Source organism: Balaenoptera physalus (genome assembly GCF_965194825.1).
Source record: "Balaenoptera physalus genome assembly, chromosome: 5".
Classification (NCBI taxonomy): Eukaryota; Metazoa; Chordata; class Mammalia; order Artiodactyla; family Balaenopteridae; genus Balaenoptera; species Balaenoptera physalus.
In genome coordinates this window covers 44,757,426-44,767,062 of record NC_138884.1, presented here as the reverse complement: position 1 = coordinate 44,767,062, position 9,637 = coordinate 44,757,426, and the positions used below count along the sequence as shown (strand labels likewise).

At 35.2% G+C, this 9,637-nt stretch overlaps 1 pseudogene across 1 annotated transcript; it reads left to right on the top strand.

Annotated features, from left to right (window-relative positions):
- Positions 1-2,556: 2,556 nt before the first annotated feature.
- On the top strand, positions 2,557-8,446 carry LOC309661700 (inositol polyphosphate multikinase pseudogene; annotated as a pseudogene). Its single transcript has one exon. The product of its transcript is annotated as an inositol polyphosphate multikinase pseudogene (transcript).
- The last annotated feature ends 1,191 nt before the right edge of the window (positions 8,447-9,637 follow it).

Below are 9,637 nucleotides of genomic sequence, written 5' to 3'. Positions count from 1 at the left end.
TTGGAAGATAGGATTTTGTTCCTCAGGAAACCAACACACTCCTGGGACCCTGGGTTGAAGCCATTTGATGGGTGGAGAGCATGAGAAAGGTCTGGCAACCAAAGTCACCCCATGCTGCTGATGCAGACTGCTGGCAGAGACAAGATAAAGTTCACACAGTCACTTGAGGCTTTAAAACCTAGTCTGCAAACGAAAAGTAGAGAAGAAAATTCTATTTCTAATCCACCAGTGAAAGATGTGCATTTCATTTTCAGATTATGAAAGTATCAAAGGAGAAAGGCTGTGCTGTCATGAGTGACAGTGCCTCGGCCGCCAGGACTCCAATCAGAGGCTCAGTGATAAGTGAGAGTGAGCCCAGACTACTGCCAACGCCGTGGCCAGAGACCGAAGAACACACGGGGAGGGGCTTCCTAATTGTGTATGGTAAATAACCCTGCATACAAATCCTCCAAGCCACGCTCTGGGTAGTGTATTAGAGCAAAGAAGTAACAAAGAAAACAGGCAGGTTGACGTTGAGGAGAGAGGACCAAATCAGTTTCAATAGACTTGAGGCTCTGTGGACCTAGGGAAGGAGAGGGTACAGAGCCCAACAGGATAGGAGACAAGGAAGGCGTTGGAGCTCTGCTCCTCACCAGAGCTCTCTAAATCTCAGTATCCACATTTTAAAAAAAATATATTTATGTTTATTTATTTTATTTTTGGTTGCCTTGGGCTCGTGGGCTTTCTCTAGCTGCGGCAAGCGGGAGCTACTCTTTCTTGCGGTGCGCAGGCTTCTCACTGCGGTGGCTTCTCTTGTTGCAGAGCACGGGATCTAGGCGTGGGCTTCAGTAGTTGTAGCTTGCAGGCTTAGCTGCTCCGCAGCATGTGAGATCTTCCCAGACCATGGCTCGAACCCGTGTCCCCTGCATTGGCAAGCGGATTCTTAACCACTGCGCCACCAGGGAAGCCCTCAGTATCCACATTTTTAATATGAGAATAAAATCACGTGTATTTTATACAAACACTTCCTGGAAAATGGTCACGGCTAGAAATATCATGAGACTTCAATAAATGGCTTATATTTATAATTACTAACAGAAATAAATACAAGAAGCTAATAAGAATATGTTTTATAACCTAATGCATTTTGGATCACTCATTTCTATCCCAAAGATTTAATCTATACCATCGTGGTCTCTAAGCTGTAGTTTATATTATGTTTGCCACGAGTTGCTGTGACCAAATGTTACTGTTTTTAGTCCTATAGTTCCTGTAGTTTCTTGTTGCAGTGTTACAAACTAATGTTTCCCAAAAGTAATTTTTGAATGCCTAAACAAATAAAAGTGAGAAGCACTCCTATGAAGCCCTTATTAAATATGAAAGGATAAACAGTTCTAATTGAAAAATAAAAGAATTATAATTTTAAGTGCAAATTTGACTAATTGTGCTTTTCAAAAGCTACTGTCAAATATTTTTCACAACAGTAAATCTTAAGTTATGATAAAAAAATTCCTTGTGAAATCACACCTGACAAAATGAACCCTAATTATGTATAATATCTCCTATCTAAACACATTCTTAAATAATTATTTCAATTTAAAATAAAGAAATTATCAGATTGGGTTGGAATTTGTCAGTTGGTTATCTCTCCATGAAGCACCGCTAAGTTTTTTAAACCTCCATCAGCGAGTGAGAACACCACACCTTGGCAGAATCTTAGCAGTTATCAGAAGCAGGAGTTGTGGGAACATATTTACAAGATTAGGGGTCTGAACTCCAATGGTTTAAGGTGGATTTTCAAGATGGGAATCTGACTGGGTTTGGGCAAAACTCATGACATAATAGTTTTGATTTTGTGCTACAAAGGCAACTCAGTAGAGAAAAGATCGTCTGTTCAACAGATAGTCCTGGAGCAATTTGATCCTTGTGTAAACAAAAAATAAATTTTCATTCATATCGCACACTTTATACAAAAGTTAGCTCAAAATGGATTGTAGACCTAATTGTAAAACCTAAAATTATACAACTTTTACAAGAAAACATAGGAGAAAATCTTTGTGAACTTGGGTTAGGCAAATATTTCTTTGATATGACACTAAAATCACAATATATAAAAGAAAAAATCAATAAACTGGACTTCATCATGATAAAAATGTCTGCTCTTTGAAAAAAGCATTCACAGTTAAGAAAATCGAAATAGGAGCCATGGACTGGAGAAAATACTTGTAAGTAACATATTTGATAAAGAACTTGTATCTATAAAGAACATATAAAGAACTCTTGAGGGAGCGCGGGGCGCCACCGCCGCCGCCGCTTATCCGCTGAGGTCAGTCTCCTGGGCTGCGCCCGGGTCGGCGGCCGCGGCGGCTGAGCAGCGAGAGCCGGGAGCCGAGAGACGCGCTCCGCCGAGTGTTGGGCACGGCAGAGCCCGCGCCTTCGCGGCGTCACGGGCCCCCTCCTCGGGCCACAGAGGGCACCAGCCGCAGGAACCCCCGGGCCTCCTCGCGGCCGAGCCTGAGCGACCCCCGGGTTCTCCGGCGTCCCCTCCCTCCTCCTTATTTTCTTCCCTGCTCTCGCTGCTGCTGCCGCTTCAGCTCTCCGTTATGGCAACGGAGCCGCCATCCCCTCTCCGGCTTGAGGCGCCCGGCCCCCCAGAAATGCGGACCCCAGTGGCGGGTGAGACCGCCCGCGAGGGCACCCCGAAGCCGGCGGGCGGCAGGCTCCGCTTCCTCAACGGCTGCGTGCCCCTCTCGCATCAGGTGGCCGGGCACATGTACGGGAAGGACAAAGTGGGTATACTGCAACATCCAGATGGCACAGTTCTGAAACAGTTGCAGCCACCTCCAAGGGGTCCAAGAGAGCTGGAATTCTATCATATGGTTTATGCTGCTGATTGTACTGATGGTGTTCTTTCAGAGCTACGAAAATATTTGCCAAAATATTACGGTATCTGGTCACCTCCCACTGCACCAAATGATTTATACCTAAAACTGGAAGATGTGACCCATAAATTTAATAAGCCCTGTATAATGGATGTAAAGATAGGGCGGAAAAGCTATGATCCTTTTGCTTCATCTGAGAAGATTCAGCAACAGGTCAGCAAGTACCCATTAATGGAAGAGATTGGGTTCTTGGTGCTTGGCATGAGGGTTTATCATGTTCATTCTGATAGCTATGAGACACAAAACCAGCACTATGGAAGAAGCTTAACAAAAGAAACTCTAAAGGATGGAGTCTCCCGTTTTTTTCATAATGGATTCTGCTTAAGAAAAGATGCTATTGCTGCCAGTATTCAGAAGATTGAGAATATTCTGCAGTGGTTTGAAAGCCAGAAGCAGCTTAACTTTTATGCAAGTTCATTACTGTTTGTTTATGAAGGTTCATCTCAGCCAACTACTGCAAAATTGAATGACAGAACTCTAGCAGAAAAGTTTTTGTCCAAAGGACAGCTCTCAGACACAGATGTACTAGAGTACAATAATAACTTTCATGTGTTAAGTTCCACAGCAAATGGAAAAATAGAGGCTTCAGTGGGCAAAAGCTTGTCCAAAATGTATGCTCGTCACAGAAAAATGTATTCAAAAAAGCATCACAGTCAGACTTCGTTGAAAGTTGAAAATATAGAGCAAGACAATGGGTGGAAAAGCATGTCACAGGAACATTTAAACGGAAACGTACTTTCCCAACTGGAAAAAGTCTTCTACCATCTTCCCACTGGTTGTCAAGAGATTGCGGAAGTAGAAGTGCGAATGATAGACTTTGCTCATGTGTTCCCTAGCAACACAATAGATGAGGGATATGTTTATGGGCTGAAGCATTTAATTACTGTACTGCAGAGTATTTTAGACAATTGAATCCTTTGCTGCAATCTTTTAAAGGGGTGGGGCAATCATAATGAAGAGCGGCAGTTAATAACTCTGCACTTGTAATGCTGTGTAAAAAATTTGTATTGTGAGTCTACATTTTATTTGTCTTTATACTTTTGGTAGAAGGGTTAACTTTTTTATAATCTTACTCAGGAAAACTAATTATTTGTTCTTTAGAAAACTATAAAGAATAAAGAAACTTAGGAATGTTAAGCAGGGAATGTGGTGGTACGTGGCTTAAACATCTATTTGGCTTAAGCAAAATGCAAACCATTATTCAGTCATTACGAGTTTAGTTAGCTTTCTGTAGCCAATTTATTGTGAAATCTCTGTCCACCCACCCTTGACAATGAGCCATATCTAAACTCATTACATTATTAGAACACTTTCAAAAATCTAGAAAGCACAGGTTGATATCCTTAGTATTGCTACGTATGAAGTTATTAAAACTGGAGAAAATTCTACAGAAATAAGTACTGTTTAGGTTTTATATTAAAAGTTCAGACCAGCATATCAAAAGGTGCTTCTTAGAAGTAAAATTATTTAGAATTATTGTATTCCAAAAGCAGATTTTCCCTTAAATTTCCATTTATATGCATATTTCAAAATACTTCTTGAAAAAGATCATTGAAATAGACAACAACAACAACAAAAGTCTGACATTAAGGGCACTAATAATTAGTCTCGCCAAGGTTAGGGAAGAGAGAAGTTATCTGCAAGGAACAAAATTTTTTCTTTTAAAATCTTTATGGGAAAATTGGAATTTTACTACATTGTAACAAGTATTATAAACCATATAATACCTTTTACTGCAGCTTCAAAAAGGTGGATGATTGAAGCTCTTCTTATTTCTCCTTTAAATAACTTTTGAGAGTTTTTTTCTTTTACAATTCTTGTAATTACATGTCCCCATTTAGTTAAGCAGTGGTATGAATATATGTTGCTAAAAAGTGTTTCTCAGAATTCTAATAAGCAGTGAAAGACAACATCCAGTATTGTAAGTGTTAGCAAAAATACTGTGTGTAAATTAGTACGTCATACAGAGTTTGGTACATGTCTAAATTCATGCTCCTGTTTCATTCTTACTTAAAACAGTTGTATATCATATTCAAGAGAGAAATTATAATTTAACTTCATGGGGGGGCAGTACTATTTTTCTTGGAAAAATTAGATTTGTAAGTATTATCTCTGTTTCACATCCACCCCTTTTAAAGAATAACTAGTTATTTGTTATTGGAAACATTTAGAACTTTGAAATTAAATTTTCAAATATGTTAAATGTTTATGTTTTCATTACTTGCACTTTGATTCACTAATAAAACATCTAAGTAGTCAACAGTCTTGCCATATTCCTGGAAATTGTTTTAGGCTTGTGAACTGTTAGACTGCTTTCCCCCCAAAATTACAAATTAAACTTTTAAATTCAAGAGCCTTTTTTTAGTGTGAAGGAAAGTATCACAATTTTATGTTTATCTCACCTTCCCAGCCCTCTCTGAGTGTACTTTTGCAAGTATCTGAGCACAAAGAAAAGTAACAAATGCCCTATGGATTCTGTGCTTAGTAAATATATTAGGCCTGAATACCTTTAAAATTCATATGCATTTGTTACAGCAAAATTTGATTATTTACAATTTTTTATTTAGAGTCAGTGTAGGTATTTTCCATAAGGACTTCATATTTTTCTCTGCTGCCTAAATGGGTATTGCCATAGCTTTTTTTGTGGGGATGAAGTTCAAGTCATAGTTAATAGAAATTTTTTAGTTTTACTTTTTTTGTCCCACAGCATAGACTTTTGTTGTTGTTGTTATTTGGATAATGGTTCAATAAATCTTAAGCTCATATAATTTAAACACTATTTTGAATCTTAACAAAACGAGACTTTTTTTTTTGTATGGGGTGGTATCAACCTATATGTACAATGAAGTTAATAAATATAAGTATTAACAGATTTTTTGCGCATTTTAGCTCAATAAAGTGTGAATCAGTTCCATATTTTCTTTATCCATATTTGGAAATTTAGTTTTGTATAATCAGTGTCTTACCTTTTTGATACAATAGATAATGTTTTGTTTTAATAAAGCAAGAAACACTTTTATCTTATGTTCTTCAGGGAAGGGATTCACATTTAATTCTGTTTGTTTACATTTTTTTTATCACTGTTATCCAATGCCCATTTTATGTTGCTTTATAAGTAAGCTTACATGTAACAGAACAAGCATCTATTTGTGTTACCTACATGTGACTATTTTACTGTCTAGTCCAGTCATTTAACATTATGCTAAAATTTACCACTGTGGGGATGAGTGATCACTTTTCACCAAGCATATTTAAACATTTAAATGTTCAAGAAATAATAATAAGGATATAGTTTGGATTAATAGGATTACCGTAGTTTTTTCCCCCTAGGAAATATAAATGATTTTAGTGTATTTCTTATGGAATGCACTCATGAAAAGGACTTTAAAAAATTGTGGATAATGAATAATACATTTCTCTAATAAAAATTTAAATTGTATAATAGTTTTATAATAAAGTATTTACGTTAATTGATATTTTAATATGGATGAAGTTACATAGATTCAAATAAATTAAAATTGATAGATGCTAAATATTTTATCTGAATAGTTTTTCAAGAAACAGTTGTGAAAATGTGTGTATTAAATGACTGTAACATGGAGCATGTCGTATTTTCAACTCAGTATTCGTTATTTGTTTTATGTGTCTGGGAATTGTACTTACTATGCCTCTTTACACTACAATTTGCTGTTGTGGGGCTTCAGATTGTGTTCAACTGAATAAGATCTTTTTTTATGATTTTAGTTGAGTATAATTTACTATTTTATGATTTCCAAGATGATGTTCTTCATATCTCTATACCGTATACACATCAAATTTATAATTAACTTGAGAAGATAGAATTAATTTTCAGAGATATCTCAGTTGCGATTTTCTTGTTTCATGCAACTGGAAACATATTTGTTTCTAGGACTTGGAATATTAAAGATGATGTAGGATGAAAGAAAATGGTAGAACAATGAAAGAATTTTATTTGTGAAATTACAGAAATTTTGTCCACTATTTTAAAGCATTGTCATCATTTTAGTACCATTTGCTCTTAGTAGTTTGGCATTTGATACTTTAAAACTTGATTTGCTTTAAAAATTGTTTACAATGCTTTGTAATAATCTTCCTTATCCAGTGCCTTTAACCTTGATTTGATGTATTTGTAGCCTTGGTTATCCTTCCATTACATCCTGTAATGTCTTCATAGCCTAGACTTCAATTAAAAAAAGTCAATTTGGTCATGTAAAGAGGATGCAATTGTCTATTAATGCTTTAGGAAAACAAGTAATGTTGTGTATGGAGGCCAGGCATCTTAGTTCATTCAGAAATATAAATGTGACAAACATTTTTAACCCCTGAATATATAGTTGTGATCCAATCAGACAAAGCCCTAACCATTTCCAGCATTCTCTCTAGATGGGGGTGGGTTGGGGGCTAAATTAAAATAGAGTTATGGAGAAATGCTTATTTAAAGATAATAAAGTTAACTAGCATTCAACTTTGTGTAAAGATAAGGTAATAATTGAGTTGAGGTGAAGCAACTAACAATATGTTAAAGAGGTTAAAAATAATACTTTGCAGCATTGTAACCTCTATTTGACATTTGAGTTCAGGTAATAATTATAGATAGCATTAGAAGGCCTTAATTTTTCACTTTTGCTGGTAAAGGTACGTTTACTTAGACCGTTCATGTAGAATAGTGTTTTAACATAACATTACTGTGAAAAACATTCCATTACATATTCACAAGCATATTACTGCACATTTTAAAAATTGTACTTTACAATTTACTGCAAATATTTTAGGGCTCAATCTTCAAATCATTTGTATTTTAAATTTGGCAATGAATATGAAATTACTTTTTTGACTTACAGAATGATTGTATTGTTACTTAAAATGCTCGTTAATATTTTAAGAAGGTTGGAGTCTCCATGTTTCTGGAGTTAATATTTAAATTCTTATTACTTATTTTGATAGTGTTTAGTAAGAGGAAATAGTACTCATACGATTAAACAAATTAGAATATACTGTAAAGAATATTTTTAATTGTTAAATTTGTCATCACTGAGGTTAAATTTTGGCCTGGTATTCACTTACAATATATATTAACATGTTTAATTATGAAGGTGAAATAGTCTTAAGTATGATGTATGATGCACCTGCATATAAATGGATATGGTGTGCACAAAGACACTTTACTGTGGGAATTGAACTGGAAGATATATGAAAGCATGTGAAATTGCACCTAAAATTGTGTTATTAGTGACTATGCTAAATTTATTGTACTTGATGAATGAATGTATTTAGTCAAAGTTACTTTGGTTTAAATGTCTAAACAATGTCTTTTTTAAAAATGTGTTTGTAATTTGTACTATTGATGAGGGTGGTTCTTGGACTGCAGGGGTTGTTGTCAATGTGTGATTTGTGTTTCTATTTTATAGAATCATCTAATGTGATACACCGATTTTTATATAAGTGATATTTAGATAATTCTAATTACTGTATATTTGACAGCCTATTAAAATGTTTTGCATTGAAAAAAAAAAAAAAAAAGAACTCTTAAAACCCAATAATAAGATTTGAACAAACCAAGAAGAGATTGAATTAGTGATCAAAAATATCCCAACAAAAAAGTCCAGAACCAGATGACTTCACTGGTAAATTCTACCAAACATTCAAAGAAGAATTAATACCAATCCTTTTCAAAATTTTCCAAAAAATAGAAGTGGAAACACTTTGAAACTCATTTTAGGCGGCCAGCATTACCCTGATACCAAAACCAGAAAAGGATGCCAAAAAAATAAAATCAATAAATGGCTCATATAATTACTAATAAAAATAAATCCAAGAATCTAATAAGAACATGTTTTATAACCTAATCATTTTGGATCACCCATTTCTTTCCCAAAGATTTAATCCCTGATGAACAGTAAACATAGATGCAAAAATCCTCAACAAGACATTAGCAAACAAGATTCTACAGTAATTAATAGAATCACATACCTGAGCAACTGGGATTTATTCTAGGGATGCAAGGATTGTTCAATATCCACAAATCAATCAATGTGACACACTGCATTAACAAAATGAAGGATAAAAATCATATGACCATCTCAATAGATGCAGAAAAAAAGCACTTGACAAAATTCAACATTCATTTAAGAAAAACTCTCAACAAAATGGGTATAGAGGGACTATACCTCAACATAATAAAGGGCTTATATAACAAGTCCACAGCTAACATCATACACCATGGTGGAAAGCTGAAAGATTTTCCTTTGAGATCAGGATCAAGACAAGGATGCCCACACTTTTATTAACCAAGGAGGTGAAAGACCTGTACACTGAAAACTATAACATTAATGAAAGAAGTTGAAGAGGAAACAAAGAAAAAGATATTTTGTGCTCATGGGTTGGGAAAATTAATATTGTTAAAATGTCCATACTACTCAAAGCAATCTACAGGTTCAGTGCAATCCTCATCAAAATTTCAATAGTATTTTTCACATACATAGAACAAAAAATTCTAAAATTTGTATGGAATCCCAAAAGACCCCAAATAGCCAAACCAGTCTTGAGATAGAAGAACAAAGCTGGAGGCATCATGCTCCCTGATTTCAGATTATATTACAAAGCTATAGTAATCAAAACTATGATACATATTGGTATAAAAAAAAAGATACATTGATTAATGGAACAAAATAGAGAGACCAGGAATAAACCCACAT